The 6026-nt window shown below is 39.7% G+C and overlaps 1 protein-coding gene across 8 annotated transcripts in view; it reads left to right on the top strand.

Annotated features, from left to right (window-relative positions):
* Positions 1-6026, top strand: part of SUCO (SUN domain containing ossification factor) — a 455138-nt gene that overhangs the window by 395383 nt on the left and 53729 nt on the right. The gene's annotated exons all lie outside the window — the stretch shown is intronic.

Below are 6026 nucleotides of genomic sequence, written 5' to 3'. Positions count from 1 at the left end.
TGGGTTGAGTTGGACCCTGTTTCTGTCAAGGAAGTGGACAGGATTATGGGTAAACTTGGTTCCTCCACTTGCTTATTGGATCCTTGTCCCTCCTGGTTGGTTTCGGCTGCCAGGGAGGTGATTAGAGACTGGATCCAAGCAATTGTCAATGCTTCGTTGAAGGATGGGGTCTTCCCCGCCTCTCTTAAGGAGGCGGTAGTTCAACCTCTCCTCAAAAAACCTTCCCTGGATCCAAACTCACTTAATAACTATCATCCCGTCTCCAACCTTCGCTTCATTGCGAAGGTTGTTGAGATTGTGGTGGCGCAACAGCTCCCACAGTTCCTGGAGGAAACGGAATATCTAGACCCGTACCACTCGGGCTTCCGACGCGGGCACAGCACGGAAACGGCATTGGTCGCTCTGGTGAATGATCTCTGGCGGGCTCGGGATGGTGGTTGTTCCTCCATCCTGGTCCTACTTGACCTCTCAGCGGCTTTTGATACCATCGACCATGGTATCCTACTGCAGCGACTTGTGGGGTTGTGGGTGGGAGGCACTGTTTTACAGTGGTTCTCCTCCTACCTCTTAGGTCGCTTGCAGTTTGGATGGGCGGGGGGGCAGAGGTCTACCCCGAGGCCCCTAAATTGTGGGGTGCCTCAGGGGTCAGTTCTCTCCCCCCTGCTCTTTAACAACTATATGAAGCCGCTGGGTGAGATCATTCATGGCTTCGGGGTGAGATATCATCAATATGCTGATGATACCCAATTATACATCTCCACCCCAGACCACCCCAGAGATGCCCTTTCCGAGATGTCCCGTTGCCTGGAGGCAGTGCGGGCCTGGATGGATAGAAACAGACTCAGACTCAACCCCTCCAAGACTGAGTGGCTGTGGATGCTGGCATCTCGGGTTTCAGAGACCCCATCACTTTTGATGGGTGGGGAAAAACTTGCCCCCGTTGATAGGGCTCGCAACTTGGGTGTTCTCCTGGATGCTCGGCTGTCCCTAGAAGACCACCTGATAGCCATGACCAGGGGGGCCTTCGCACAGGTTCGCCTGGTGCACCAGTTGCGCCCTTTCCTGGACCGAGATGATCTTCGCACTGTCACTCATGCCCTGGTTACTTCCCGCTTGGATTACTGCAATTCCCTCTACATGGGCCTGCCCCTGAGATGCACCCGGAGACTCCAGCTGATCCAGAATGTAGCCGCACGGGTTGTTACGGGAGCCCCTCGTTACTCCCATATAACACCTCTCCTGCATGAGCTGCACTGGTTACCAGTGGTTCTCCGGGTCCGCTTCAAGGTGCTGGTTCTCATCTATAAGGCCCTACATGACTTAGGTCCGGGATATTTGCAGGATCTTCTGCCTGCCTGCCTCACACCGTCCTGTTCGCTCACATAGGGCTGCTCTCCTCAGGGTTCCGACGGCGAGCCAATGTTGTCTGGCGGCGCCCAGGGGTAGGGCGTTCTCTGTGGGTGCTCCCACCCTCTTGAATGAGTTGCTACCGAGCTCCGGACGGCTCCTGATCTCCGCTCCTTCCGTCAGGACCTGAAGACTTGGCTGTTCAAGCAAATAGGCTGACTCTGATTCTTGGTTTTATTATTTATTAATTAAATTGGTTTAAAATGGGATTTTGTTGTACATGTTTTTAACTTGTGTTCGCCACCCGGAGTCCTTCTGGATAAGGGCGGCATATAAATACATGAAATAATAAATAAATAAATAAATAATAAATTAGGACTACCGGATTGGGAAACGTACAAAGCAGCATCACTGATTTGGATTAAGGACTGGATAGAACTCAAAAATAAAAGAATACTGACATTTGAAGGTTTTGATTTACAAAGAGGCTGGCATGCATTTCTGTGGGAGGGAAAACACAAACAACATGGATATTTTCTTTTTTTTTTTAATTGAAAAAGTTTTACAATTACATTTTCTCCCCAGTTTCCCCCCCCCAACCCTCCCTAACCCTCCCTAACCCCCCCAGCCCACCCCTCCCCCCCGGACTTCCACAGAATATAATCCAAATCAAAATCCCCTTTTTATAAAACTTGAACCCCTCCACCCCCTGTATATTTTTCACATCTTCACAAAATTCAAATATTCTATCTCTATATAATGCTTTCAGTTAAAAGCTATCTGATATTTCCTAGTTTGATATTTATTCTGCACATAATCTATCCACTTTTTCCACTCCCATACATAAGTCTCTTGTGAGCGATCTTTTAGATATGCTGAAATCTTCGCCATCTCTGCAAAGCTGGCCATCTTCAAAGTCCATTCCTCAATAGTAGGCATAGCTTCATTTTTCCAATATTGACCTATCAGTAATCTCGCTGCTGTTATCATATACAATATCAACTTTGTTTCACCCAATGTAAAACCCTTAACTATACCCAATAAAAACAATTGTGGAGAAAACTGAATTTTTTTCTTCAAAACATTCTGCATAACCCACCAAATTTTTATCCAAAAAGCCTTCACTTTCTTACAAGTCCACCACACATGATAATATGTGGCATCTAGGCAATCACATCTCCAGCATTTTGGTTGAACATTAGGGTACATGCACGACAATTTCTTAGGATCTAAATGCCACCTATAAAACATTTTATAAAAATTTTCCCTCAAATTCTGCGACTGTGTAAATTTAACATTCTGAACCCATATTTTTTCCCATGTTTCCAACATCACTGGTTCTGCAAAATTTTGTGCCCACTTAATCATGCAATCTTTAACCAATTCAGTTTCTGAATCCCTTTCTAACAAAACATTATAAAGCCTTTTAATATGCATTGGACCTTTCTCTTTTATATGTCTAACCAATTCTTCCTCATGCATCATTATACCAGTTTTTTGGTCCTCTCTCCATCTCAATTGAAGTTGATTATACTGTAACCAAGTTAAATTAATCCCTTCTTCCAACAGCATTTCTAAAGTCTTCAGTTGCCATCTGCCCGCATCTGCAAAAAGAACTTATTTATATAAAAAAAACCCGAGTGACATTATATTTGTATTCCACATGATATGACCAAGATCCAGCCATAACAGTATTTTGTAATCCCATTTGAGTCGGTGCTTCTTCCAAACTCTCATCAAAGAGTCTCTTAGTATGTGGCTTTTAAATACTTTATCCACTTTGTTCTCATAAAATAAGTAAGCATGCCAACCAAATTCAAGATCAAAGCTTTCTATATTCAATATTCCAGTCTTTTTCCTTCCAAACCAATCACTTGCTTGCGTCAGAGCTGCTGCTTCATAATATAATTGTAGGTTTGGAAGTTTAAGGCCTCCCCTTTCTGGAACATCTTTCATAATTTTCAGTTTAACTCTCGGCTTTTTCTCATTCCAGACAAACTTATTCAGTCCTCTTTGCCATTCTCTCAGTTGTTTATCACTTTTAAGCACCGGAATCATTTGAAACAAAAAAAGAAATATTGGCAAAATGTTCATCTTAGCTGCTGCTATTCTTCCAAGTAGCGACAGCTGCAGTTTTTTCCAGGTCGCCATATCTTTCTGTACTTCTCGCCACAACACCTCATAATTATTTTGAAACAATTTCATATTTGATTCTGCAACTTGAACTCCTAGATATTTGACCTTTGGTACTATCTCAAAACCTGCCTTGCTTTCAAGTTCCTGTTTTCGATCTTGTGTCATATTTTTAACTATCATCTTAGTTTTTTTCTGGTTCAATCTAAATCCTGATACTGTACCATATTGTTCTATAATGTCTTTCATCTGGATTATTGATTCCATCGGCTGTGTTAGGGTAACTACCAGATCATCTGCAAATGCCCTTATTCTGTAATCCTCTTGCTTTATCACTATTCCTTTCAAAGTACTTGAGTCCCGTATTATATTCAACAAGACTTCTAATGTTAAAATAAATAACAATGGGGATAGCGGACAACCGTCTTGTTCCTTTTTCAATATTAAAGTCTGTTGTCAAACTTCCATTAATAATAATCTGTGCCTTTTGTTCTTGATAAATTGCTGAAACCGCCTGTATAAATTGATCCCCAAAGTCCATCTTTTTTAAAGTCTTTAATAGAAAGTTCCAATCCACTCTATCAAAGGCCTTCTCCGCATCCAAGAAAACCAGCACTGCAGGGATCTGTTTATTCTTCTCAAGATATTCCAATAAATCTATAACTTGCCTTACATTATCCTTCATGTATCTACCTTCTATAAATCCCGCTTGATCACAATGAATCACCTCTTGAATAACTGGCATCAACCTGTTGCCTAATACTTTTGCAAATATTTTATAGTCATTATTCAGAAGAGATATTGGTCTAAAATTCTCAGGTTTTTTAGGACCTATTTGCTCTTTCGGTATCAATGAGATATAAGCTGTTTTCCATGATGGGGGTATTTTACCCCCTTGTTGTATACTACAAAATAGATCTTTAAGATGTTCAATCATTTCTGCTTGTAAGGTTTTATAGTACACCGCAGTTAAACCATCCGTCCCAGGAGCTTTAGCTGTTTTCAATTGTTTAATTGCGGCAATAATCTCCTCAGCTGTTATAAGATGATTCATTCTCTCCTTTTGTTGACTAGTAACTCTTTTATTTTCTAGATATTTCTCTATAAGTCCATTCTGTGTATTTGGCATATAATTTAGTATAATAATCTACAAAAACATCTTTAATTAATTTTTGTTGAGAGATTTCCTTCCCTCCAATATCAATACTATCAATAATCCGTGTACTCTGTTTCTTCCTTAATGTATAAGCCAACCATCTGCCCGGTTTATTAGCGTTGCAGAATGTGTTGTGTTTCGCAAGTTGTAAATTTGTTGCTGTTTGCTCCGCCATAAGCATTTGAAATAGATCTTTCAAAAGTTTTATAGCTCCTCGTACTCTTTCATCTGTTGGGTTTTTTATAAGTAACTGTTCTTTATTCTTTATTTCTGCTTCCATTTCAACTATTTTCTTTTGTCGGTTTAATTTGTGTTTAGCGTTCATATGGATGAGTACCCCTCTCATATACGCTTTACTCGCATCCCACACAATTTCAATAGGGGTACCCTTATTCAAATTTATTTCAAAAAATTCTTTCATCTGCTTTTTAAGTTTTGTTATGTTCTTTTCATATCTAAACAGATTTTCATTTAATCTCCATGATCTTCTCTCACTCTTTCCCATCTCAATTTCTATCCATACCGGACTATGGTCAGTTAAAGTCCTTGGAAAAATCTTTGTTCTTTTTGTTTTTACAAGTAAGTCAGCTGATAGTAAAATAAAATCAATCCTAAAAAAGGATCTGTGTCTATCTGAAAAAAAAGTAAAGTCCAATTCTTTTGGGTTATGTGTTCTCCAAATATCTTTTAATTCCAAATCTTCTTTCATATCAAAAAAAGTCTGTGGTAATCTAATCCTTGACTTCGCCGAACTCTTTTTATCTATTTTAGAGTCAATTACTCCATTCCAATCTCCCATGATTAAAATAGATCTATAGTCCCATTGCAATATTTTAGAATGCAAAGTTTTGTAAAAATTATCCTGTTGTTGATTAGGAGCATAAATTCCAATCACAAGAATTAGGCCACTTACTGTGTGCAGTTCAATTGCTATAAACCTCCCACCTTCATCTGCTTCTATAATTTTAGCTGACAGTCTTTTATTTATATAAATAACCACTCCATTCTTTTTTTCCAAATTTGAAGCAATAAAATATGTTCCTAATCTTGAATTTATCAAATATTTTTGATCTTGTGTTCTAACATGAGTTTCTTGTAAACAAATTATATCATTATTAAATTGTCTCAAGTATGTAAATAATTTCTTCCTTTTCTGTGGTGAATTTAGTCCGTTCACATTCCAGGATAAAAACTTAATCGTCATGTACACTTTTTTGAAGCGACGAGCAGAATTGCCGAAGATCTTCCGAAACGGCAGTCTTCGGCTTTGCTCCCCCCATGGCTTCACATTCTTGTATATTGCTCTTGACTCCTTTCTTATATTGTTGTGGCTTGGGCCTTTCCTGTTATTGTTTTTCTTTGAGTTGCTTAGAAATTGCTCGAGTTATAC

Source organism: Pantherophis guttatus, chromosome 3 (assembly GCF_059756535.1).
Source record: "Pantherophis guttatus breed Tessera chromosome 3, ASM5975653v1, whole genome shotgun sequence".
NCBI lineage: Eukaryota > Metazoa > Chordata > Lepidosauria > Squamata > Colubridae > Pantherophis > Pantherophis guttatus.
Note: the sequence above shows the minus strand (reverse complement) of the source record. Positions and strands in the feature narration are given on the sequence as shown.